The 27,520-nt window shown below is 39.3% G+C and overlaps 1 protein-coding gene and 1 long non-coding RNA gene across 4 annotated transcripts in view; one reads left to right on the top strand and one right to left on the bottom strand.

Moving 5' to 3' along the window:
- The window catches only part of RBPJ (recombination signal binding protein for immunoglobulin kappa J region), a 140,571-nt gene that overhangs the window by 25,369 nt on the left and 87,682 nt on the right, over window positions 1-27,520 (top strand). The window lies entirely within an intron of this gene.
- The window catches only part of LOC128806032 (uncharacterized), a 39,315-nt gene that overhangs the window by 3,602 nt on the left and 8,193 nt on the right, over window positions 1-27,520 (bottom strand). Inside the window, exons 3-4 of one of the 3 annotated variants that reach the window (XR_008436693.1) lie at window positions 17,731-17,842; window positions 14,276-14,327 (exon numbers count right to left, since the gene is read on the bottom strand). The exons of 1 other annotated variant lie outside the window; for it this stretch is intronic. This is a non-coding gene — a long non-coding RNA (uncharacterized LOC128806032). Of the gene's footprint in view, window positions 1-14,275; window positions 14,328-17,544; window positions 17,843-27,520 lie in introns of those variants that run through there. One more of the 3 variants, XR_008436691.1, reaches the window with a different exon arrangement.

Genomic DNA, 27,520 nt, shown 5'->3' with positions numbered 1-27,520 from the left:
TCTGCCAGTGTGCTTTCTCTGTTTGACCACTTCCAGTGAAAACCTTTCAGATACTACTTTCTTATTGGTCTCTGGTCCATTAGAAGATTCTGGTTTTGAATAGCTATGCAGCCACCCTCTATTAGTTCATTCTGTGATTTGTTCTCAGAGACAAAGAGTTGTGTAGACTCAAAAATTATTGGAAATTGTCCTGGACAAGGATGTCTAGTCCTTACTCACCACTCAAGCTCGCTACATATGTAAGACAACTGTTAGTGTAATAATGAGGAATTAGTTCTTGTGCTTCATATACTACAATTTAGCTTTAGTGTTAGGAGAATGGGTTGCTTTATTTGTTGAGTGGGTTTTTTGTTTTGTTTTGTTTTAAATGAGAACTCTGACTCTATTTCTGGAATGTCTGAAACTAATTTCTCTTTGTTGTCATTCATAATAATTTCCAGAGCTATCAAGTATTTCATAAAATGGTAGCTGCAGATTTTTTCCTACATCAGCCACTGGGACTAAAAAATAAATGCACATAATAGGGCCAGAATCTCAAGACACATGTGACACTTTATTAAGCCTGTGTATATCATAGTTTACAGCCTCAGAAAGTTCTTTTTCTTTTCTCTGATTATATTCTTAACTACTGTTCCATTCAAGTGTAGCCAAAAACATGTCGTTCTTGTTCTAATTCCTACGAACAAAGCACACATCTTTTAGTTTTCATTCCTGGCCTCATTATTAATGATAATGCAAAATTACAAAACAAATGTAAACAGCAAAAAAGTTCTAGATGATTGTCAAGTTCCACTTGAGGATACACATTTCAGGAGCCCCATATATTCAGCTTATCTGACAGCCAACCAGCTCTTTCATTACTTATTTCAAACTGCTGGAAAAGGTAATGAGAAGCATTTCCCAAATGAAGTGAGACAAATAACATTTTACCTACCAAAAATCTCCAAACACTTGTAACTCAGTACCCATATGTAGAGGAACATGGCTGTGCATTTGTCTCTAAAATATGTGCCTGAGAAAGGAACCCAGTGGTATTCTGGGCCAGCAAAGGCTACTTAAGACTCTATAGGTGCACTTTTTGGACCATTCCAGAAGACGTTCAAGACACACTGGTTCTGGAGCCTACAGCCTTTCTTCCTTTTCCTTATTCTATCTTTTTTTTTTTTTTTTTTTTTTTTTTTTTTTGTGTATGTAAACACAAAATGCTGTTAAGTACTGCTTCCAGAGACAGCTTTTAGGTGAATGAAAGAATGCCCAGTACAAACTAGTTTGCTTACCTCCAGTGTGAGATTATAGGTGTGGTGAAAAGATATAAATGGAAAATGCCATCTAGACTATTGTACTCTATTTTTATTGTATTTTGAAATGTTTACATATGAGCCTTTAAACATAATTATTGTGAGTAATGGAGCCAGAGAGTTGTTCCTTCTTATGGCATTAATTCTCATTGTCACTACTGTACATATTATCTTCTAAAACTGGACTTAATCTGTGGTTTGGATTTGTGGGAGCTGCTTTTTTTGGCCTTGTTATGTAACCACACTTACAACTGTGCCAAACAGCTTGCTTGTTTCAATAGGATGATAATTTGTTAAAGCAGAAGGGAGGAGAGAGGCACTGAAGTGCCACGTCTGCTTGGTTTTGCAAATATGGTACCTCATACCCACAAAGCATTTGCAAACATTTAGTCAGCAGTGTAGGTGGAAGCTGTGTAGCATACTTTAGGAATTATCTCTTTTCAAAGTCTCAGAAATCTTGTGGGCTTAAAATATTCATCAGCATACTGATGTTTAATAAGTTGCCATCTGTCAGCTGAAATGTGGTAAATCCAGTGTGAATGCTTTGAGCCCACAGAAAATGTAAGGCAATTTGATGTAGCTTTGCCTGCAGGGAAAGATGGCTAAACTAAGCCGTACTACCCTGCATTTGGCCAAACTAAAAGTGTGCAGCTAAGTATTTCCAGGGCCTCAGCTGATTTACAATAACTTGACCCATGATTGAGAGTCCTTCTGCACCTACATTTGCAGCCAGATGATACTCAGAAACTGAGATCTGGAGGGACAGCTAAATTTAGCTATTTTTAAATTTAATTCCAGTACTTTGGCACCAGAAAGCCTTTCAGAATTTGCTCTGGCCAGGATGCGTGGAAAGTACGTGCTCTGACAATGTAACACTGATTATTTTATGGATTTCTACAGTTCAATATTGCGAGCATCCAGGAGCTAACCCCCCTCTCTCTGCCCTTACCAAAATCTTTCAAGTGATTTTGTGGAGAAAGGTTTCAGAGAAAAACTCAAAAAAAAGGAGCCATGTGCTTGGGTTTTGCTACCTATCACTGACTATTCTTGAAAAATTGCAGGGGGATTTGTGGGTTACAAGTGTACAACTCATACTGCACAGTGTGTTACTAAGTACAGTACTGTCTTGCAGGAAGTAAGGTTTGAATGTCACTCTTGGGCTTTGAATGCATTGTAGTGGGAAATGAACAGGAATTACCATTTCATCACGCATCAACTGACAGTTTGCTTTGAAAATTCAACTGCCATATTCTTAAGGCTGGAAGAGACATTATAATCTCCTTTGCTAGTCCTTCCATGTGATACAGCTTGCAAAATCTACATTAAGAGTTCCCAACTGAACCAAACCTAGAACTCAAGCAGGCTCAACACTGCAAGTATTTAAATGTCCATTTTTAAGAGGAGTCAGTTGGAAACCTCAAACTGCAACACACTCTGTCTTTAGAGGAAAATGAATTTGATTTAGATATTAACTTTGTGCCTTGGCTTTGATTCAGGTTTTTTCTAAGTAAAATTAGTATCTGGCAAACATACTCCAACCCCCTTGCTTATTGATTGGATAATATAGTTCACTGGTCATTTAAAGAAGCGTAAAAATATATACCTGGGAGACTGCATTCCTTTGGAAGGATGCAGAGTACCTCAAATGCACAATAGCCCTCACTTGAGTATGAAGTGCAGAAAAAAGCAACTGATTACAAAAATTCCTGATCAAAATCAAGATGCAAATAGTCCTCATCTATTCAATCTGCACTGAAGTAATGACCCATTTGGAAAAAAAAAAAAAGTTTGGATTTCACTTCTTTTTTTTATTTAATGACCAAGTGTAGACACTAAAGAAGGGAATTGACTGTTTTTACGAGCTGATTCCCTTTCCTTCCTCCTTGGCTCATGTGTCTCTCTGGTGACTAATGGGGAGGTTGCTTCTCTGGAACACAAGGGGAAAGTTTCAGTAAATTGCAAAAGCATGTTTGTTACTTGGAAGTCTTTTGGCACATTTTTGAGCAAAGTTCATGGAAACTGTAAAACTATTCTGAAGAAAGACTTAGAGGCCACATTATCAAAAAATGCACCTACGCAAAGGGACCTGCTTGTGAAAAGTTCATTGCACTGGTCAGATCAAGAATCTGAGCTGTTGTGCAGTCAAGCAGGTGTGCATAAAATACACTACTGCATTTGCGGAGTGAGGCAGTTTCCCTGTCATGGAAATACACAACTCTCAGATTTGTATGGTTGTCTCTATGTTTTATAAGGGTTTTATAAGGGTGAATTATCTGACAATTAAACTCTTTCCTTACCTCTTTCCTTGACCCTTCTGTTTTCCATGCGCAGAATATAAAAGTTTCACCTACAGAGCAATCTAAACCTTCTAAAATGTTCTGCCCTCAGAGAAAACACTATATGAAACAAAATTACTAATAGGGTTATACTGGAGATTGGTTTGTTCTTACAGTAATTTGATCTCAATAAGCCTTTTAAGTCTTCCTACCCGTAACTTGAGTTTTATTTTCTTATGTGAGGAAAACCATAAGAATCTATGAAATTGTAGGAAAAAAAAAAGAGATCTGCAAGGAGAGGAGAAGGAGAAGGAGAAGGAGAAGGAGAAGGAGAAGGAGAAGGAGAAGGAGAAGGAGAAGGAGAAGGAGAAGAGAGGGTGTCCTCTGGCAAGCTTTGAGTTATGGAAGAGTAAGTTCACACTAGTCTTTTGGCTGCCTGGATTACATCTGCAGCTGTTCATATGCTCTCTTTTTTATATGTCTGCTTGTTGGCTTTAGTAGTCATATTCAAAAAACCAATAGATTTTTCTTTTCTTAAAATGCCCATTAAAAATGGATATTGCAGTCACGAAAGCTGTTAAGCAAGCATGCTGAGACACCTGGGAGACATACACAGGACAGGAATATTTTTTGTGTTTCACTGCCAATATCTTTCCAACTCAACCTAGAGCAAACAACTGTAATAGGAAAAGGAAGCTTCATTTTCCATAGTCCCTTAGGTCTTGGCTTCTCCAATAAGGAAGTCATATTAACATCTTCTCTGATGATGACTTAGGTGATGCAAATAGGCCTTTACAGAGAATGGAACTGAAACTACATCTTCATTTCATACAACCCATAAACACGTTATATAGGTCATTGGCAAGGTTTTAATTGGAGACCAACCTAATTTTCCTGAGCTCCTTGTAGTTCTTTGAACTTGCACTTTCTTACCAATCCTGCTCCATCTTGGAGCAATCTGCAGTGTGTCCAACAGGAATGTGTTTGCATGTTTGCAACTGACTTTAAAATACCTTGCTGATATGGCTGTTGGCAGCTGCTTGCTCTACCCTCCTTTGTCCTTTTCTTGTCTATTCACAAAACCTGAGACACGCTGGGAGGTTTTTGGTTTCATTTGTAATTTACCTAAAATTCTTTCCTTTGGTTGTTACAAGTCATGTCAGATATATCAACATGGAGTTTCTCTTCTGCAATACATTCTCTTAAAAGGTGAGCACACATACACACACACACAGAGTGAGAGAGAGAGAGAAGCAATAGATGTCACTTAAATACTGGGAGTGTATAAAAACATAAACCACAATTCATCATTCAAAATGTATTAGCAAATGAGAGCCATGGGGAGAGCTGACATAAGCAATCTGCCCAACATACAAAGTGTTAATTTTCTGGAAATGCCCCATATGTGCTGACTATAACTACCTAACCCTAAAAACATTCATAGACAAGATTTTAAACAACTATTCATAAGAGTAACAACTCTGACACTGGGTGTTGTCTGAGAATTAATGACTGTCTACAATTAATGGCCGTCAACTGAGTTTCAGCCATTAGTTCCTCTCAGTTAGTCATTAGTCCCTACACACAGTTCTCAAACTCCTGTTGTCCATTCAGTATTGGACCAGATGAAAATACATTGTCTCCAAACACTGAAAAAGCTTGTAGCAATGTAAGCTTTCAGCAAACTCTACTGCTTGCTTGACAAAGTTTGCGCTAGGGAAATTTCTATGTTGAGTTTGGTCCTAAATTATATCTTTTACATATCTTTTGATTCCCACAATTAATCACTGTACAGCACCACAGGGAAAGAAGACTTCCATATGCTGTAGTAATGAGAAGCCTGCAAGAAATGTGACTAATAGTGGAAATGTGCAGCTTAAGCTGTGAATTAATAATTTATGTGAATTGCAAAGAAGAGTTTGCATATGGTGCAAGTATGATTACAGATGAAGCTGTTCATGCAAATAAAAGGATCTGAGAATTAGTTGCACAGCTCAGGACCCAACTCCCTTTAAGACCAGGTCATAATAACTCTTATGACTGGGAAAATGCAGGGCTTGGTTACACAGAGTGTGATTCTGATCTGAAGAGAGACACCTCCAAAAATATGGCATGCTCATTTTATGAAATCTTCCTAATCCTATACTCAGAATCATACCTGCTAACCTTGGAGACACAAATCCTGGTCTGAAAAGCAACAGTAAGCAATGCAAGAAGTGGCACTGGGGCTAGGAGTGAGAGGGAACCCACACAGTTCCTTGCTTTGGGACAGAAATGAGTTAAAAGCTGGGATTTCCCTCTCATGGAAAATATTGTCACTTTGCAAATTGCTCTCCTTCAGAATGAAAACAGTTTGAAACTTCCTGTGGAATGGAAATTCTGTTGAAATACTCTGTAAAAAATGTGTCACAGTAGAAACAGAAGGCTTCCCGATCTGTAAAGGGTTTCTCCCTTAATTTAGACACAGCTGTCCACTTATAAAATAAAACATGAGAATCAGCTCATAGAATATTGACAGTATTGTACATTACACATCTGTTTAGACAGCATTCTACACTACTGCATGAAATGTCAATAACAATATGTTTAAACCCCTAAAAATAAATTACTTTTCATAACAGATTTCATTTTCAAATATTTGTAGATTGTCTGGATTTGGTTTCAGGGCAATTTGAAGTCTTGTCAAAATTTTGGCTTCAGATTAAAAAAAAATTCTTTTTTAATCTCCTTAAGACCAGTGCTTAGAAAAGATAAAGCCCTGTCAATCCCATGCAGAGCTGCAGCGCTGGTACCTCACGCAAACCAGCGCACCCACATTGCCGAGCAAAGCATCGTGTATCTGTTTTGAATTGGGGACGTCCATCATAATGGTGTCTGTAAGTCTGAGAATGTAAAGCTACTTGCTTTGTGGCCAACCTCTAACTACTAATAAGGGTTAGGGAGAAAGTTTCCTTGGAGGCCGTTCATCCCTTAACTGCTTGCACAGATTTTCTAAAGCCCTTCTCAGATGGAGCTGGCATTAAGTCCTGTCGGGGCCAAAGGTTCGGCCCACAAGGACAGCAGCAGCTCCTTACTCCCACAGCCATGGCTGCCACTGCTCCAGGGCCCACACTCCAGTGGCAGCTGGGGGCACTGGAGACAGCTTTGCTTGCAGAGGGCTTCAGTCAGGGCCAGGTGCCAGCACAGGCAAAGCAGAACCTTGTCAAGGGTGGCAGATGTCTAGTGACAGCAAAAAAGGCTCTGCAGCTTCCTCAGTCTGTTGGAGGTCTTACTCCTTGGCTTGTCACTATGGTCTCTGGCAGGGATGAGCAGGAGGGCAGAATTGTTGAGCTTAGGGCCTTTTCCAGTGTCAGGATGAGTAATGAGGGTTCTACCCTCAGTCTTTGCCATACCTCTGTCTTTTGCTCTCCCCTCCAACGACAAAGAGTCTGACTTCTCATCCAAAGGGAGGCAAAATGTGTTTTTGTCTTCTCTGTTGAGAACCCATGAGTCCATTCTGATGCAATGACCTACCTAACTAGGACTGTAGGGAAGTGAGTTAGTGAATAATGAAAAATAGGGACCTACTATTTGTGAGATGCAAAATTATTACACAATAACCATACCTGCCTGGAGATGGGGAATATATTGAATATATGAGGGATGGCTGAGGTCACTTGGTCTGTTCAGTCTGGAGAAGAGGAATCTGAGGGGACACATAGCAACTTCCTCGCAAGGGGAAGTGTAGGGGCAGACACTGATCTCTCTGGTGACCAGTGACAGGACCCAAGGGAATGGCCTGACACTGTGTCAGGAGAGGTTTATATTACATATCAGGAAAAGGTTCTTCCCCCAGAGGGTGGTTGGGCACTGGAATAGGCTCCCAGGGAAGTGGTCACAGAACCAGCCAGATTCCAAGAAGCATTTGGACAATGCCCTCAGGCATATGGTGTAATTCTTGGGGCTATCCCCTCCAGGGCTAAGAGTTGGACTCAATGATTCTTGTTGGGTCCCTTCCAACTCAGAATATGCCATTATTCTATGATTCTATGAATATTTCCAGGTGTCTTTGTGCTGGTTTAGACAGCCCAAGTCCTTTGATCTAACTGAAATGGCCAGGCTCCAACCTGAAAGCCCTGGCCCATGCTAACACAGGGTATCTCAGCTTGGACATGGTTGCTTAGCTTGCAGACCACAGCTGCCCCACAGCTGGCCAGGTTGGAATATGAGCAGGATGGGCTCAGGTTTCCCTGAGTTCAGCTACCCTGGGCATGAGTCTATCAGCTCTCTGGGACAGCTAAACAAAAGCCCAGTGAATACCAGGTGGCAAGCCTGTTGTAGACATTTTTTTCCTAGTCTTTTATCATGCCTACTGTCTGCATTTTTTGTTCCCCTGTCATCAGACCCCTTAAAGTTGGACTTGCTGCTCACACACATCCTAGGTAAGATGCAGTCAAAGAAATGAAGGTCTTAACTGTGGGGTTTGGTAGTGTCTTCTAAACCCATTATTTCAAAGCTTTTCACAAACATTACGAAGGTCAACAAAAGTGTCATTTCACAAATGATGAAACTGAAGGATGCAAATGTTTGAAGATAGGTCGAGGTCAGCACAGCGAGAATGAGTGTGAGGATACAGATGTAATTGCCACAGGGTTTGGGTCCTAACCAGAGGATCATAGGGAGATGCTGTAACCCCTTTAGACTGTGATATTAATTTATTTCTATTTGCATATCAGAAAGGTTATTATCACAATACACACTGGGACTACTGCAGTAGTACTGTACTTGTGTAACAGTCAATTAATATAAAAGGCAACGTTCTAGAGATCTGAATGACAGCCTTTGTTGTCACACAGTTTCAGTGACAGTGGCTGAGAATTGGCAATGTCAGACCAAGAAGTTTTCAAAGCTGAATGCCTGAACTGGCAGTAGGTGTACATAACCAGAAGAAGAAACAAGAAGAAATCCTTTTACAGTGGAAGAATGTAATTATTCCTGTGAGATCTTTTTTAAAAATCTCACTGTGAGCACAGTTAAATGAAGTAAATGGCAGCAACATTCAACATAAAGTCATTCACTGTTTATTAACAACAATTCTAACCAATCTAAAGTCAGATCAATCTAAACAAAAAATTATTTGCAATCAGTCTTTGAAGTGTTCTGGAGCATCTGGTAGACTCTCCCTTCTGAAATATTCGTATCTGATTATGAGGCTAGAATTAGTTGTGAGCTCCCCAAAACAAAATGTGTTTTCTGTAATGAGAGATCAATATGCATAGAAACTTACAAGATGACTGCAAGATGAGAAGACTGCAAAGTAGTATGAAATATTTCCTTCTTGAACTCTGATATGTAATCAATATATCAAGGCAAATGTAAAAGAGGTGCAAGGGAGGTGAAATAGTCTCTTTATCGTGATTCTCTGTATAAGAAGGAGAGTGTAGGCTCAAGAAATCTCAGTGAGGTGGGGTTAGTGGGCTGGGATTCTGTGAGCCTGGGGACATGATGCTACTCACTGTGAAGTCAGAAGTAAGTAGAAGCACTAGTGCTGGAAGTGGTTTTATTCACATTCAACTGGCCTATGTATGTGCAATAAGGAAGTTGTATCAGGGGTATTTCAACCTAAGAACTCATTTCCAGTGGAGAAAGGAAGCTCTTACCTAGGTATTGTAGAATTGGCTGAGTGGAAACAACTTGGACCTCAAACTGCCCAGTACTGATGCAGGATCAGGTATCTATACACCTTCCTGACAGGTAATTTTTAACTAATCATTATAGACCTCATGTGAAGGAGATTTTACATTTTTTCAAGGAACTTACTCATCTTCAACTTTCACATCTTCAACTGAAAGCTGTATTAACATTTTCATCTCAACAGCATGCAAATGCAGAACTGCTTGGGGATCCGAAGTAGTAACTGCCCAGACCTGGCCCCACTAGGTCAACTCTTCCCTGGACCATGCTGCACTGTCCCCTGTATTGTAGACATATGGCCCAGGACAGGCAGAGGAAGAGGCTGGATCTGACCTGTTAACCTTTCCCCAGAGGCCAAAGGGAGTGGATATCTGACAGCAGAGCAGATCTCAAACAGCTGCACTTATGGTGCCTGTGAACCCTTTGCAGTGAGCTGCAGAACTGCAGGGGTTTGTGCTGCCAGTGGGAAGGGCAGGATGGGAAGGTGCCTCTCTGCATGTGCCTGGCGTGGTGCCGTAGGCAGATATCTCAACCCTGCACAGGGAAGCAAAACTGGGACCTATCCCTGCTACTGCAGAGGATGCCTGTCCTTCAGGTGAAAGCAAGGTCAATCAGCCAAATTAAGTTTTCCAAAATATTTGAAAGTTCAAAAAAGCTTATTTGATTACAATGAAGTCCATTTGGCTCTGAAATTATCTCAGTGTGCTAGTTTTAAAAACCCAGTGGAAAATTAACCCCACTTAAGATGGTCTCTTCCCCCCGCTCTCTCCTGGTGAGAAGGACACTAAAAGCAGAGATTCTGAGTTGAGATAAGAACAATTTGTTTGAAAAACTGGGCAGTACTTGGGAAGCTGTTTAGTTGGGACAGGAGTCGTGCTGCTGGGAAATGGTGGCTTCGCTGGCTGCAGCGGTAGTCCTGATGCAGGGGGTTCCCTTCCCCAGGGCAGCAGCAGCAGCAGCAGTCACCCCTCCATGGCTTCAGCAGCAGTTACAGATTCTTTGTGCTCAAGGGACCAGTCCATCTTTCCCCACCACTGAGGTAAAACTGAGTCCACTTCCCGCTTCCAGCAGCTCAGCATTTTCTGCTGAAACCACGCTGCCCACGCCATGACATGGGTGGTATGGAATTTAATAGTGCTAGAAAATGCCACCTCTCTTTTTCTCCTGTACCCAGGATACTCAGTTTTCCTCTTCAAATGATCCCAGAATGCGCAAATCTGGAAGGCAGGAGACTGAGAGAGTACCATATGTTATGTGAACAAAATTGTGACTCTTTCTTAGACAATATTGATGTTGGCCAATGCATCTTTCTCAGAAAGCAAGAAAGACACAGTTCTTCCTCAGCTTGACCATTTATGAGGAGGCTTATTGTAAAACTGCTAGTGGAGAGAGTCCAGTGAAAGACTATGGATTTAATGTAGGGACTGGAGCATGTATCCTATGAGGAAAAGCTAAGAGAGCTGGGACTGTTCAGCCTGAAGACAAGGCACGTGGGGTTCTCATCGGTGTATAAAAATACATGATGGCAGGGTGCTAAGAGTATGACACCAGGCTCTTTTCAATGCTGCCTACTGGCAGGACTAGAGACAGCTGGCACAAACCCTCTGAATGTCAGGAAATACTGTTTGACTGGCAGAGTCTGCCCTGAGGTTGTGGAGTCTCAACCCTTGGAGGTACTCAAATGCCATCTGGACGTGGTCCTGGACAACTGGCCCAGCCTTGAGCAGGTGGGTTGGACCAGATGACCTCTGGAGATTCTTTCCAACCCCAAACATTCTGTGATCGTGTGACCTTGACAAATACATAAAGTCTGTATTTTATACAGAAGAATCTGCAACAGAGACGAAGCATGGCAATATCTTTTGTTGTTTGACGTACTGTACCTGTTTGTACCTGTTCATTCAGGACTCTATGTGTTTTAGTAACGGATCGAACAACTGCACTGACTCCTTACAATGAAAATCTGAAATCCCAGTGTCATGCCAGGGTATGAGACTTGGTATCACATCTCAGTTTAAATCAAAATTAAAAAAAAAAAAGAAAAACTGCTACGTAAGTAGAAAAGAAGTTTCTTGCATGGCTACTCAGAACTGACTCAGCATCCTACATGTGGGACCACCATCCTCTGGAAAGGGCCTTCTGAACCATTTTGAAATAGGGACTGGCATGAAGTGACATAAAAGCCTTCAGACTTCATTTGAGATAGACTACAAATGAGTATCTCTTTTGTTTTCATTCTGTCATTTTACTGTCTCCTGAAGCATTTTATCAAAATCATATGGTAGCTGTGATTGTGATAGTTCCATGTCTACTTCCTCTCTCTTTAAGTAACTGGTTAGAAAGAGACCTTTAGTAAAGTTACTACCTTTAGCTGCATGGCTTTCTTTGTTATTTCTTTATCATTGAAAAATCTCTTGCCCTGCCTAAATGAAATATTTTCTTAAGGAGAAACTTACTGTCCAGAATACTATATTACTCCTGACTTTGACCTATTAATACTCATGACACGTAAGCCCACACATACCTTTTTATTGTAAATAATGTTTTTCCCTGTTCTCTGTTCTTTTGTTTTCTGTGGAATTAACAATAAATATTTTCTGTCACTGTGCATCAGGGATACTTCATCTGGACAATAACTACATGGAGTCTTGCCTTTGGGAACTCCTTCTTACCTAGAACTGAGAGGAGTGGAAATTAAGGACATGATTTATGCCACTGATGGCTCCTAGTCTCCCTTGTGTGAGCATGCTTGTTTTAAAGGACTTGTGTAGAAAGTTTATTGCACTCAAAACCAACAAAGATGGGCTGGAGTGTATTTTTCCAATGCTATTTTAAACATGTGGTTATGGCTCTGAGAGACAGGGTTTCACCAGCCACACCCTTCTCCATTTCCCAGCTTCCTCAAATGGTTCCTCAGTGCTAGGGCAGATTCGCTCCATGTGGAACAATTGTGCAATCTTACATCATTCCTCACTCTTCGCCTCTCCATTTTCCTTATCTATCAAGAAGAGTGTTGCTCCAATACACTCAAGACTTAATCAGAGCATTTTTAATGGAAGGTCCTAAAGTAGGCATTGCTATAATCCATTTACAGGTTTCCTACCTATTATGTGACTGACAATTTAATCTCTAACATATCTGAATTTCACATTGAACGCATCACATTTTCAGCAATACATTTATCAATGGCAGAGTTTGTTGAAGGATAAAAAGTTTTGTGGGATTATTTTCTTATGATACTTCATTTCTTAGATAAATAGTCCTTGATGATACTGTACTTTGATATATTTTTTCATTTCATTTGTATCCACAACATGTTGAAAGAAATAGTAAAAAATTATTCTGATAAAAGACTATCTAGACAAACACAGTGTTTTTGTAATGTTCTCTTGAGAATTAAGCAGAAAATGAGTAAGTTTACCCGTGGGATATTAGCAGAGGTTTGCAGAAAATGTGGAGGGACCTGAAGTTAGGAATAAATTACAAGAATGAATACAGAGAGCTTGAACTCTGACATTTTCCTAATGGCCATTTTACAGTTTTTATTGCCACTGTACCTGCTCATTAATACATGTGTTTTAATAGACATTCCTGTGCTACAAGGGAATAATTCTGTTTCATGGATGAGAAGTTAAGAAACAGAGATTAAGCAATTTATAAGAAGTCACACAGGAAACATGTGGCTATCCCTACATCTCTTGAATGGCAGTCTGGTGGTGCAACTACAGCAGCAGCTCCCAGCTTGCAAAAAAAAAAAAAAAAAAAATCAGTATGAGTTATGCTACAGTCCTACATTTTTTTATTGTATAAGATCAAGATTATTATTAACTTTTAATATATGATTAATGATACAATGCATAGCCCTTTATCTAGTATCTATGAAGCCTGATTTATCTATGAATCCTGATCCTTAAGTTCTACTAGTTATTACAAAAATTGCTGCTGCTCAGAACACAGGATTTCACAACAAGGTCTATGAACACTGACACATCATTATGGAAAGAAGTGAACGAATGATACTTGTTCTAGTTATGTGATTAACATTATTTCCTTCCTACCATTGTAAAATGCAATCCTGTAGAAAATTGCTTAACTCTAACTTAATTCCAGTCCCCAGCTATGGTTAACATGTGTTTGTGAACACTCATTGGTGCACAGAGTCCAGATTACCTCTACCCACAATACCTCATATTTCTCTAACACCCTTGAATGTGTTTCAGAAATATGCTGATAGAACAGAAAATTATTGCTTTTAAAAGATAATTTTCAATGGCTTTAGACAGATTGTGTTGCTAAATTCTGTTGAGAAAATACAGTTGCTCATACAGCTTTTTTAGATTTAGCATGTATCTTTGATATTATATGAAAATGCTTCTATAATAACACAGGCTACTTTGGTATTTATGCGGGTCCCCTGACACACCCTTTCTGTGGCAGCTGGAAGACCACAAGGTTCAAGCATATTGAGTTCTCTAGGTGGCAGTCCCTCCTAAAGCTCCTTCAAAACATCTTAATTGGGTTTTGGGGTCAGTTTTCTCCTTGTCTTTTTATTTGCATGCCTCAACCCAAGATCAATTAAGTTTTAGGACCTTGCTATCAGTTTCCTCTGCTATGTTTCAGTTGCTCTGTCACTGCCTCAGAAGCGGATGCCTGATGGGGATACTGTGCACCTCAGAAAACCTACACCTGCATTCTAAGTGGAAAAAGCAGAACAGCAAAGACAGAACTGGAAGTTAATTTTTCTTCTTATGTTTTTGCGAAGTTCTTAAATTTTACCGATGGAAGAATCCAGAAACTAGTGACCTCTTGACTAAGAAGAAAGAGACTTCAGTCTAGTCCCTGACTAAAATCCTTTGTATGTTGGAGTAATTTGTATTTTTCATTACTTCTGAGGTAAATTGGTTGAGGCTTAATCTGGCACAAAGGGACAGGAGTGGTAAACTGACAGGCCTTGATTTATCCATTTGTTTAATAAAATGCTAAATAGGCATTGCAAGGATACACCAGATCCAGGACTTGCTGATTCTTATTTTCCACTGGGAGAGTCCTTTGGAGCTGCCACCCCAGAATCATTCTGCATCTGATGGAGGAGGAATGAGAAGAGCTAAAATGGATAACTGAAGCAAAGATATATAGAAATGAGTTTGATACTGTAGACTAAGTATTATTATTTTTTGTCCAACAAAAGAATACATTTTAAATAGTGAGAGTTCTATGAAGTCCTCTGGAAAGTTGATGAAAAAGTTCTAAGGCTAATCATGCATGTTGTGAGAAGGAAATTCTGCAGTTTACCAAAACCGCAGGAGACTCTAGCAATTTACTTGTTTCTTGCCTCTGCAAGACCAAATAAAACTATAGCATGTTGTCAAGTCCTTGAAATCTGTCTTTTCCACTGAAAATGGATATTAGCCCTAAGTAAAAGCCTAGTGATAAGTCAAGGACTTAAAATATGTCTTCTCAGGTTGGCTGGGTCAAGCAGGTTCTCTGTTTCATCACAGGGGCAGAACACAGTTAAAAAAAGTTTGCTCTCAAAGTGCTGCAAGCAAGACTGAATAACACTAGTAAATGAACATATGACATGATAAGGGATACTAAGCTGTATTTACATTTTCCACTCTAAAAAATGGAGGAAAAAAAGGAAGGGTGGTGACTGGAGAAAGCAATTAGTGTTTACAAAGTTCATCCGTGTGATCAAAACATGTAGCTAGTATTTCAGCTGCTGCTATAATAATTGATGACTTTAAGTGGGGCTACATTATATAGCTCATTTCTAAATTAACTAGCTTATTCAAACAAATCTTTCCAAAATCTATCAATTAGATTAGCTCAGCACATCAATCAGCAGCATTCAAAACTGTGCTGACTTCAGGTTTTGTGGTGTCTTCTTTACAGTATTGTTGCCCTTATAAAAATTGCGTCTGTGGTCCTTTCAGATTTCCAAAGTTGGCTGCCTCCAAATTCTTTTACCAGTGGACATTTTGGGTAGTGAGGGATAACTATTTCCAAAACCACATTTAATTTATTTATTACCTCATCCCAGAACTTATTTTACCCTAGGGCACAACCAAAACATATGTAACTAATTATCCTGAGAATGTCCACAGCTCCAGTAAGTATGATTTTATTTTTTTTCATCCTCCTATTTTTCATTCTTCCTGGTGTCTGTAAAATCCTACCAGGACATTTCTGCTGGATAAATTCAGCTTTGACTCCATGTGCAAATTTGTTTATATTCCAGAATAGTCTGTTTCATTGTTTGCTGTTCAAGTAATAATCTAAATCTTGGCCCACAAACATTTAAGTCTCTGTCAAACACTTTGGGGATATCAAAAAAGAAAGTCACAAAATGAAGGCACCAGGGCCCAGATTTATTCAGTTAAATTAATCTAACATCCCCATGGCTGGTGATTCCTCTTGGCTACACACAGCTGAAGATGCAGGGCTAGCCAGAGGTAAACATCAGGCAAGAGAAATACATTGGAATTTAGCCAATACAAATCACATTTTGTGTATCTGATTTTGATTTTTAAAAAATCCCAGACCATAAAAACTCTGAATTCTTATGAGCCTGAAGTTTGTTTAAATGCAGATCTTTTTACTATCTTCCTTCCAAAAGAGGGAAAGAATAAATACAAAGTAATTGTTGAACTGCAGTGGAGTCATAGGAAGAATAAATTCAGGCCATTCTGATTAGGACTATGATACAAAGTGTTTAAAAAATAAAAAACAAACCCAAAAGTCTATAGTAGAGTTTGAAAAAATTTTCAGGCAGATTGCTGCTAAATCTCTCTCAGGTATACAGATTTTATTCATTGCCACAGAACAGACTCTTCTAATTTGCTCATGGGAGTCAGGAGAGTTGCACATTAAAAGTGTGCTGGCCCCAGTTCAATGCAGTGTAAAAAACCAAACCTGTTCAGTCTAACTATTAGAAGCAGCTTAATTTTCACAGAGATGAATTCCACCTATGCTAATTCATCTTACCAGGAAGCCTGGTAAATTAGCCCGAAGCAGCCATCACACACTGTCTAAAAATTGACTGTGCATAATATTATAGAGGAGGTACTTTTGGGTATCATTTTCTTGGCTGAAGATGTGGGAGCTCAATGCATTTAATATTCAGGCTCTTGACTGAAGGTAAAATTCCTGCCTCAGTGCAGGCAACAGCAGAACTCCCCTGAGTTCAGTGAGGCAAGATTAGCCTGATTGGGCTAATAAAGGACAGGTACTTCTTCAACACAGGAGCTGTTTGACTGCAGCACTTGGTGTACTCAACAACAGAAAGTGACTCTACAGCTGAAACATGTGGAGTTTCCTGGTAGCCTTGCCATGTGGGGAATTCAGAGTTCTCATTGGAAATGTTTGGTTTTAATCCTGAAAGCAAGGGGATTTAATATCTGCTGCTCTACATTTATAAACTCCCTCATAGGTTTTGGGTTTTTTTTAAATTACTATTACAAGAAATAATGTAGATGCCTGCTTTTTTAAATTAATCAAGTGGCAACAGTACGCCCGGTTCCATAGAAGACTTACAAGTCAGTGTGCCCCCTGAAATATTAATCCTCCAGACAAACATAGCAAAAGCAGGTTTAATAGAAGACAGAAAAATAAGAACTGCTCCACATTTCTTAACTGATTTTGATGCTGAACTTTTATTTATTGTGTTTGCTGGACTTTTCAGGGACAATTTTCTTTGGAATGTGAGCCACATTTGAGAGATTTTATAGAGAACTATGTCCTGCGTGGTCTTACTCTGCCTTACTCTGCATGTGTCATATGTTTATCTTGCTGCCCATTGAAGCTAATGAGCCTATCCACAAGAGTAAACACAAGATGATCAAAATTTCCCCATTCAGACCCTAACTAACATCTCAAGATGTGTGACCAAATGTCGGACATTCCACTCAGAAGTCCAGATGAGCTCATCTCAGATAACTCACTGTGTTTCCATCTGGTTCAAATTTGAAGAAAACTATTTAGTTGGAAGAAGAAAAATACATTTTGTATCATTTTAATGCTGAACAGATTTAGTGACATACTTGCTTATTTAATCTACGGCTTTGGAGAGTCTAATGAACTGAGTAAGATACATATTTTGGCTCCAGTTCTGTTCTAGGATACACCAGAAAAGCCCCAGTTGACTTAAATGGAATAGCATCTTTGTTAACGAGGGCAAAATATATTCCAGTGAAAAAAAAAGCCTACAAGTATGGTATGAATATAAGTATTTCAAACTATTGCAAATTACTTAACAGTTCATCTGCATTTATGTCTTTATTTATATAGTGTGTTTTTTTAGAGGAACAATACTGTTTAGTCAATAAAATAGTCTATTTTTTTAATCTGAGAAATTTAAGCATGTAAATCCCACTCCCAATAGCTGAAGAAATAATAGGCATGTAGATTGTCTGAATTCTGATGGGAGAGTGAAATCCAGTGTTGTGCTGCACATCCCATTCTGCGGTGTGTGTGACAGAGGTTACCTTTGGTATAATACAGCCCAGCCTGGGGTATGCCACACATCTATTGAGAGTTCAGGGCCATCTGCTCCATTTCAGGAAGGTGGGTGTTCTCAGGATGGTCCAAATATGCTTCCTTTTTGTTGTAATGAAAACACAGAGAGGCAATTGTTATAAAAACAGATCTCCCCATAAGCCAAAAGTTATAGCAAAATTCATAGCTCCTGGTGACCTTACCTGGAGAAACTCCCAGGTAGCAGCAAATACTGTAATTCTGCTTAAAATGACATCATCATTGCAATAAAAGATATTGTTCTGTCCATCTCCAGCAGCTTACTCATTCCCAGTTCTGATCCATCCATTTTTCCTATTGCATGTGATGAAAAAGATAAGGGAGAAGAAGAGCTAAAGCTGTTCTGTTCTTTGTGTGGGAAGGGGCCATACAGAAAAGAGAAGGTGGGAAAGAGAAGGATACAGTGCATCAAGTGTAAGATCCATGTTTTCAGTGGCAGTTCTATTTTATGCTGATTAAAGCATGTCACAGTATACTCGAGGGTACATTTTCTGCTTTCAGAAGTGGACAGGCCATATTGCCAGTTCAACAACAATAAGATCTCATTTTGCTGTCTCTGCCCCAAGTGTTACCTACAGCTTAGTTGTTCACATTTTTTTTCCATGCTAAATTATGCATATGAAACCCAAGTATTCTGCAGGTATTACTGCAGAAAAATAAATAAAAAAAGGATTCAGAAAAAAAAAGTGAGTCTAAATTCTGTTTATGAGTTGGGCTTGTTGTAGAGTTCAGTTTTCTTAAATGTTATGCTGACAATTAATTTTTCTACATTTGTGTCATCAAAGTTGTGGCATAAAAGCCTTGATTCTTAAGCACCAAGCTTAGAGTGCTGTTTGCAGTGCAACTGATGAGAGAAAAGTTTAGAGGGCTGCTTCTTTTCTCAAAAGATTATACAGTAATGAATTGTAGGGAGAATGTTTTTTGGGCACTCAACTATAAAACATTAAGAATCTTTTGACAGTTCTTTTTTTGTCCAAAAATGTCATTTTGTTGCAGCAGTCAAACATTGAAATGTCAGTTCACCAAAATTTGGCAAAATAACTTCTCCAGATGATATATAGAGAGAAGGAGAGACAAGCTAAGAGAAAGGCCTTGGCTTCCTCCCAGCCATGGAAAACCAAGTTTCCAACCCCAGTCTGGTTAGTGAAAGCTCTCCAGAGGAGTCTCGTCCTTTCCTGGGGAGTGCAGCCACAGTGAACCTTCTCTGGGGCTTTGTCACAGAGTAGTGCTTTGTTTTCAGTGGAAAGGTCGCGGATTGCATTCGCATGAACACAGAAACAAATTTTGAAACTAGAAGCAGTTTAATGAAACACAATTCCAGTTTTCCAGTCAGCCTTCCTTGCTTCGTTTTGTCACCAGCAGAACTCGATGAAAAAGTAAGTAAAATGAAGTGTTCACTAAAAGGAAACAGACTCAAGGGAACATATTTGAAACAGGCATTAATGCCAAATTTCCATTGCCATAAAATGCCACTTAGTGGCTGAGAAGTTCTGTCCGCTTCATCATGGACAATCTGAGGGTGAGAAATTTTCTTATGAAGATGCCAGAGCATTTAACTGCCTTTTTAAATATCATATTGAGGCAGAAGCATGCATTCTGCTATGTGCACTGGTTGCAGCAATAACAGGCAGTCAATTAAGAAGGCAGCAGCAGAGGAGGGACATTTGCTCTGAGTTCTTTTCAGTGAAGCACTTGGACATAGAGATTCACAGGTGTTAACATGATCTTCTCTTTTATGATGTGATGACAAACAGTACCACTAATAATCACTTGGACATTTTTGGACACCTGGGCAAAGAAGGAAATGGAGTTAACCCTCCTTTTTTTTTTCCCTTGCATTTAGCTGCAGCAAGTTCTTGTGAACATTCCTTTACTGCCTTTTCCTGAATTTTTCTGGTGTTAACTGTCTCTTTGGTAGAACAGAAAAGAGATAATTTTTTGACTCTTACTTAAAACTGACTCCTAGTTTCTTGAAGACAACACTAGACAAAAAAAAAAAAAAAAAAAAAATCCAATGAAGAGAGGGAGAATAGGACAGCAAAACAGCAACAGAGTGTTTTTTCTTATTCTACTTCCTCCAAGCTTGCTGCTAGACAAAGAAAAAAATGTATCAGAAAGCTTTATCAGCCACTCTGAGACCTGGCAAATTTACACTACTGTTGAGCTGCCAAAGGCAGCTCTTGGTTATCTTGCTGGTTGCAGGATTGCAGCAGTGTTGCAAAAGAAACAGTTTAGGACAGACTAACTAAACAGATGGCAAGAATAGAGAAAGATTAACTGAATTAAAGAAGGAAAAAGAGATAGCAGGGAGAGCCTGGGAACAGTAACCTGAGCCTGACATGCTGGATATCATTCAGAAGTGAACAGAGACTAGTAGAAATGGTGTTATCTTTTGGATCCTTCCCATCAACTCTGTCTGCCCACATCATCACTTAGCATTAAGAGAATTAAGGTTCAATAATGCCGTAAAGAACCCTCAAGTCCCTGCATATAGTGGGCATTTTGTGCTACAAAGGTACATCTCACTCCTTTCAGCCTTCTTGGAATCAAATTATGGACACAGAAGTGCAATAAGCAAAATCCGATTATTCTTTTGTAGTTTGCCAAATAAGCCAAATTTACTACTCACCAGTTTTGGGATATTTCTCCATTTTTAAAAATGTGATCTCATCGGCATTTTACTCAGCAAGCATTTTTCTCTGAACTTTTAAAGTCCTTTTGTCTATAATCCTTCCTGACTAACAAGTCTTTTATATAACAGGGAGAGGGAGACTTTTGTTATTTGGACAATGTCCATGCAATATATCTTGTCAGTTTTGGATTAGTGGTTTTCATCCAATGACTTAGTCACTCTCAGTTTCCCTGAAAAAGAAATAAACTATTATTTTACAAAGTATTTTTCATTGTCTTCTAAAACATCTAATATTGTCAGCTATCAGGAAGGGCCACTGAATGCTGATAAGCCAGCAACCCTACAGCTTCTGGGATAGTGGTCTGTCAGTTTTTAAAGGCCTATTCCTCTCTCAAATATGCCTTGCAAAATATCTTGAGGCCATCTGATGGAAGTGGTGTCAGTATGGAAGTGTCCCTGTGTTATGTGCCTGTCTCCTTAAAGATTTGTGATAAGCAGAAGTAAGTTAAGGATATATTCAGACCGTAGTCTCAACAAAATCAATTTTAAGACTATGCCCTCAGCAGTGTATCCAGTGCTCACAAAAGTGAGTAACAGGTACAACAGGGCTCATCCTGGGCACTAGGAACTATCTGGAACCCTGGCTAAAAGCTGCAGTTGTGTTCTCAGCCTCCATGTTGCTCTTCTCTCTACAAAAAAGCAAGCATGGGCACACCAAGTTCTTGGTGGGCAGCACGGGCAGCAACAGTTTTTTCTGCCATCATGTAAAAAAAGGAGTAGAAATGAGAACATTATGCAAAGAACACTACAGGGAACACTAAGCAAAAATTGTTCTTCAGTTGGAAAAACGTCATCAGCAGATTTCCTCTTTCTGCTTCTGTAAATTGCAGCACCAGGAGAAGGAGGGGAGGGAGAAGGAGGGAAGTGGGCTTATGGCCAAAATTTTATTGGCCATTTAAATGGTAGTCCAAACATACACTAGGAAGTCTTCTGTTAAGAAACTATTTTTTTCAGAGTTGTCTCAAGTTTATCAAAGTTTAATGCTGCTTTTATTACACTATTTGCCTCAGTAACAAAATTCTGAAATTAAAATAGCCACCCTCTAGTGCATATTACCTCTTCAAGGTGCAAAGGACAACCCTGATGCAAGAAAACATTTGTTTGGCAGTATGTAGAAGAAAAAGAAAAAAAGTCTTGTGCGACTTCAGTTTGGATTTGTGAGTTATCTAATGCTAAAGAGAATCTAAAAGTAAGAGCCAGCTTTTAAAAACAGAAAGCCTTGCCCTCAGGAGGGGTGACTTGAAATAGTAGCTCTATTTTAAATCTTACGGAGGAAGAGAAAGGCTCTACGACTTTCTTACCTTATGCAATCAGAATACTGCATGAAATGATTAAAGGAAAAGAGTGAGCCAATTCTCTAAACCCTAAGTAACTAGACATAGTTTCTTAGGAACAGAAACTTGAGAACTGTTAGTGAAAATTGGGAACTGATCAAGGACCTACTGCTGCTTTGTCTATGCACAGCACAAAGGAGAAGTAAATGGAAACAAGACTAAGCTACAATTCAACATATACAGGTGACAAATGCAAGTCAAAAGAATAAACAGCCTGTTTAGAGACAAGTCTGCTCTGTGTTTGCAGTGGAGCAGGAGCACATTCTTTTGGCTGGGCAGCAAATAGTGTCTCACTGTACCATCAGCTGCCTGTGCACAGATGCGTGAGTGCCTTTGGCATGGCATGTCAGTCACAGAGACTGAAGCACGAGTCTGGCATGTGCTGAGTTTACAGGAGGAAATCTGAAAACTACATTTCAATTCAACAGGCCTGATTAACTTAAGTCATATTTACAGCCCTGTCACTGCAGATACTTACCTATATATTTAGTTAGCTAGATTACTTGCCACCTTTCTACTCTCTTCTCTTTTACCAGTAAAGATGAAATGGAAGGACAGCAAGGGAAAAAACCACAAACCAGAAAAAAACTTGAGAATCCAAAAGCTGTTGCAGAAGGGAGATTATTTTGAAATGTTTTCTATGAAAATATTAACACTTTTCACTGGCTCTAGTGAGTGCACGAAACAGAACTGCTGTGTTCTGGTGCTTCCTACTCCATTCAGCTTGCAGCCAAGGATAAGTATAGGTGGCTTTCTCTGCTTATGGATTTTTTGACAGGTTCTGTCTTCATCTTTTTATTTCCATTAGAAATCCACACAGAGCGAACCTCAAAATTTCCAAGCATTTCTTGAGTAACTGACATTTAAAACACAAAAATCTCAACATCAAACTCATTACTTGCTCTCTGCCCTCCCAAACTCCCAATGATGCAGAGGATTAGAAGAAAACAAAGTGGAATGTACTAGGTATGGTCCAAGAGATGGATCAGCTCCATGAAGACCTAAATCTAGGAAAGAAGTGATCAAATGAAGGTCTAGCAGAGGAGCTGTCTCTCAGCTGCTGTATCCATGCTGTTGTGAACACCACTTTTTCTCTCATTGCAACAAAGCTCTAATAACAGTACTATCTAACTTCCACTTTTTGTGTTTTCATTGGAGAAAAGAAAATGCCAAAAGGAAATTCTTTTGCCTAGGGCCAAGTAGTGTTATTCAAAAATCCTGTGTTAGAAGAGGGTTGCTAAAATTCCTTTGGAATCTCCCTTAATATCATATTGGACATTTTTGGAGACCTGGGCAAAGAAGGAATCTCCCTTGTGCGGTGTTTCTGTGCAAACACAGCACGGCATTATGTTAAATCACCATGGCCTAATGATCTCTGAAATCCATGACAGAAGAAAAATAGATTGATCATATGGGTTGAATCACAACAGATAGGAAAGACTAATATAGAATATATCTTCTTTAATTAGGAAATTTTTCTGTCTCAGGTACTCAAAAAGTCAACTTAATTCATGTAAACATTTTACATCTGGGCAGACTTAAAAATGTATTTTTAATTTCCTAGGGGAAATTCAATAATTTTCAAGAGTCAAAGCACTGAAGCCAGTAGGATTTTTCTCTGTAGAATCAGAATCAAACAGAAGAGCCCTCAACTCTCCCCTTGACTATTGATGACAGGCACCAGAGCTATGTAAAGGAAAATAGAAAAAGAGCACTAATGAATTTTGAAGTGAACTTGCCAAGTTGCAATACTGTCTTCATTTATGTCTCTTCTAAAAATTTTTCCAAGGTATTAACAGGAAATAAATAGCTTATGAAAACAGTAGTATAATTTCAGTGGAGCCATTGACATACCCAGGAGTCCAAGTCAAAGCTTTTTCATGTGAGTGAGAGTCTCCATAGCCACTGGCAGAACAGCAGACATTTCATTGGTTTGGGGGTTAGTTTGGCAAACACTTGTGGCTACACTTGCTTTCTCTGCCCCAGCTTCCTCTGAAAGTCTTCACTGCTTTTTTGGATGATCCTTTCAGTTCCTTTGGGTACCTTTCCATGACAGCGACGACCAAGCCAGCTCTAAACCTTTTCATACCAAGACAATTTCTAAAGCCAAATTTCAGATACTGAGAGTCCCTTAATGAGAAATCCTGGTTTCTGGAAGCAGGATAATCTCATTAACAAGGCACAGGATGCTTTCCAGCGTGGCTGACTAGCTAAGCAAGCATGGCTTTTCTTTTCCCAGGGCTTTTTTTGCTGCTACATGATTGAGCTGGGTTGATTTGTGTATCCCTGCACTGGGCTGCTTAGTTCAAAGCACTGAGTCCCAGTTCTTCATGTGTAAAACGAAAGCAGTAATAGCTTCCTCCTGCCATGCACACACGTAAAGGAGAAAATGTTAGAAGATGGAAGAGCATGTGGGTGTTTCTTGTAAAGGTTACTAGACCTGTCTAGTATCTCAGATCTTTCTTTCTGACAACTTTGTGATTTTTGAACCTGACCAGTGCCAAATGGCCATGTGATATCATAATTTTATCCCCAGTCCTGCTTTTATCCTGTTTCTCTCCTATTAGTCACATCCTTGCTTGAAAAGCGCAACTGTTCTGAGGGATGATGAGAAATGGGAGAGACAGGTTACCACAGAGCTGGTGCCGGAGCTCTGTGACATACAGAACGCCTCAAATGCAGTGGAAAGCTGACTGGTCCAGAATCTTTCCAGCCACTTCCTTTTTCTGCTGCTACAACAGCACGATGTGAGGTGGGATATGTTAAGACCTATCTTGAAACTCAGATGAACTGGACCATTTAATATGTTTCTACTGCTAATTGTACTGGCAGTGCCACTCAGAGTAGTGACACCGGACAGGAGGATGTAATTGAGTTGCTTGCTAAGTTAGGAGGTTGGATACACATAATGACTGGTTCTGTATATGAACAAAGCAATATGCAAGTCCTGCAAATTAAGGAGGAAAAAAGCTTCTGAAGATTGTTGCAAGTGCAGGCAAAACTTCTCTCTGTATCCCGTCTGCCCTTGCTTGGGTAAGATGTCTCACACATAATATATGTTCCACATGCTACTGACTCATTTTCCTTCTCTTAGTAAGATCACTTTTAAAGCAAAATTTCAGTCTTTGAAAGCAAGTCCCTGCCCTTTTATATTTAGCTAAAGCAAACTACTTCTCTAAAATATGTCTGAATTTCTCTGCAGTGGGTTTGTGGAGGTTATATGACAGACCTGACAGTCATAGTGAAAGAGGAATATGACCTGCTCCATACATGAACCAGGAAGTCTGCTCTTTAGGTAATTGGTGAACTTCAGATGAAAGAGCTGAATAAGTTCCTTTTTTGACTTCAAGCTAAAAAAACAAAGTTCAGCCCAAAAGCCAGAGGGGTACAGAGGAATGGGGATCAAGCAGGAGACTGTCAGTTCTGTGACTCAGGAGGTCAAAACACTGTAAGATCATTGCAAACTGATACAGCAAACCAGATCCAACAAAAGTCTTGCAAGTGCTCATCATACTATTTAAACATATTCTTTAATGGCTTTGCACTTTCTCTGCTTCTGACCCACTTAGTAATAGCTCTTTCAGCAATACATATTCTAAAGAAGAGGCCTTTATATAAGAATTGCTAATTTAAAACCCCTAGCCTGGTGCTTTAGAAAAGCCGAACAATGTAATTTTACATTTTCCCTGCCCTTCATGCCTAGCTTTGAGAAATCTCATATCGGAAGGTGAAAAGACTATGTATTTACTCTCTATTCCTAGCTTTTTTTTTTTTTTTTTTTTTTTTTTTTTTTTTTTTTTCTTTTTTTTTTCTCTGTGAGATCTTTGGCTACAGTTTTGGCAGTTTTGGGTCTCTAAAGAGAGTCTGAATGTCTCTGTGGATATGTTTGCTTTGTACAGGAGGTATATTATGTGAAGCACCTCAAGATAGCTGTTTTCTAGTTCTTCATTTCAAGCATGTGACTGAAGTGTGTGTTGGCTCCTGCCTGCCCATGAGTCTCTCCAAGGAGCTGGGTGGGGAGACAGTGAGCACCTCAATATCTCTGAACTGTGGCCTGGCATGTGTGTGCTGGTCAACATGTCTTTAGTATGGCTGGGGAAACGATGTCTCATATTTGTGAGCCTTTGATGAAGATCTTGAGGTTGAATGATAATTTCATTGATTATTTTAGTCTTTTAGCAGGAGGATGGAACTAAGTGGTAGAATTCAGTATGTAAAACACCAGCCTGAGAAGACAAGTCATTGAGTTGGCTGGGAGTTTCTGTAGCTGGCATTGCTTCAACAGCTTCTACAACAGGGAAGTTCTTGTTTTTACCTTTCAAGACTGATCTCAAAAAAATTGGAGGGAACTCAAAGAGGATCCAAAGCAATGGTTGAAGACCTGGGGGATATACAAAGACTCAAAGGAGCTCAACCTAGGTATTAGGCATGCAATAAAGTTAGGAGAGAGTCTGGAAGTTGTGCTCATTGAAGAAGAAAGAACTTGATGATAAAGGGCTTTCTGACCCAATAGACACAAGTACAAGACCTAGATGTGATCTGATGCCTCCCCTAAAAGTCCAACAGAAAAGAAAATTTTTCCCACCACTTTGGTCCAACTGAGATTGTAGAAGGAACTGTTGCTTCTGCTGAATGCAGTTCAGGCACTGCCTCCAGAAAGATGGGCTCTGGCCAAAGCCCTTCTCTGGCCTCGGTGGCAAGGATTGCATCAAATGCACTGTGCATTAGAGAAGCCAGACAAGATCCTACATAGCTGACAAGTCACCTGTGAATTCCTGGGGAATTCTTAAGAAGTCTGGATTGATTTTAGTATCATGGACTGGGCCTGGAAAATAATTTTTTTTTTAGCATGCATTAAGATTGAGCAAACAAGGGCTAAAGAAGTAAGATCTAAAAAGGGAAACGTTTAATTTTTGCCCTTGGAGAAAGAACTTGTTTTTTCTTTCCACTTTTGGGTGCTCTGATAGTTGAATTTGGCAACCTAGAGTCAGAGACGCAGAAATCCCATGGTACATTATTCCTACAGGTGTCTGAAAAATTCTGGAGCAATAAGGAGATTATTTCTGTTCTCATCATAATTTAGAAGCACCGTTTCAGGTAAAAATGGTTAGAGAATTTCATCTCTCTGGCCAAACTTAGAAAAAAATGCTAAAGAATCTTCTATCATATGCCATTTCAAACTGATAACAGATCCTGCCATCAAAACTAGCATTGATCAAACTTCAGACAGCAGACTTTGAATGACACCAGCAACAGTTGGACTTATAAAAGCCTGAAATGATGTTTTCCTTGTAAAGTGAAAGAAACCAGCAATTTACTTGTAGAATATTTTCTCTCCTTTTCTTGACATTATTAGATTTGGCAATGCATAAGATACATTTAGCTGAGTGTACACTATAAAGGATTTCTGGAATAATGAAGGAACTTACAGGAAAGTGCTATCACAAAATCCTTAAAGGAACTCGCTAATAGTAACTCTAGTGATGCATCATTTTACTCTGCTTATCCTAATGTATGTCAATGCAGAGTGAAGTTTTGTCTCTTTTGTATTACCTTAAGAAATAATTAATTTGGATGTTAAAAATTAAGAAAAAATCCTTGGTTCTGGAGAGGTGGGAGTGAGGGATGATTCCCAGACAATACAGATACATTAATTATAATTTTAAATATATATAAAATCAAAGGCCAAAAGTAATGACCAGAGAGAACCACAGA

The sequence above is a fragment of the Vidua macroura genome, chromosome 4 (assembly GCF_024509145.1).
Source record: "Vidua macroura isolate BioBank_ID:100142 chromosome 4, ASM2450914v1, whole genome shotgun sequence".
NCBI classification, from domain to species: domain Eukaryota; kingdom Metazoa; phylum Chordata; class Aves; order Passeriformes; family Viduidae; genus Vidua; species Vidua macroura.
This window is presented reverse-complemented; position numbering and strand designations above follow the sequence as displayed.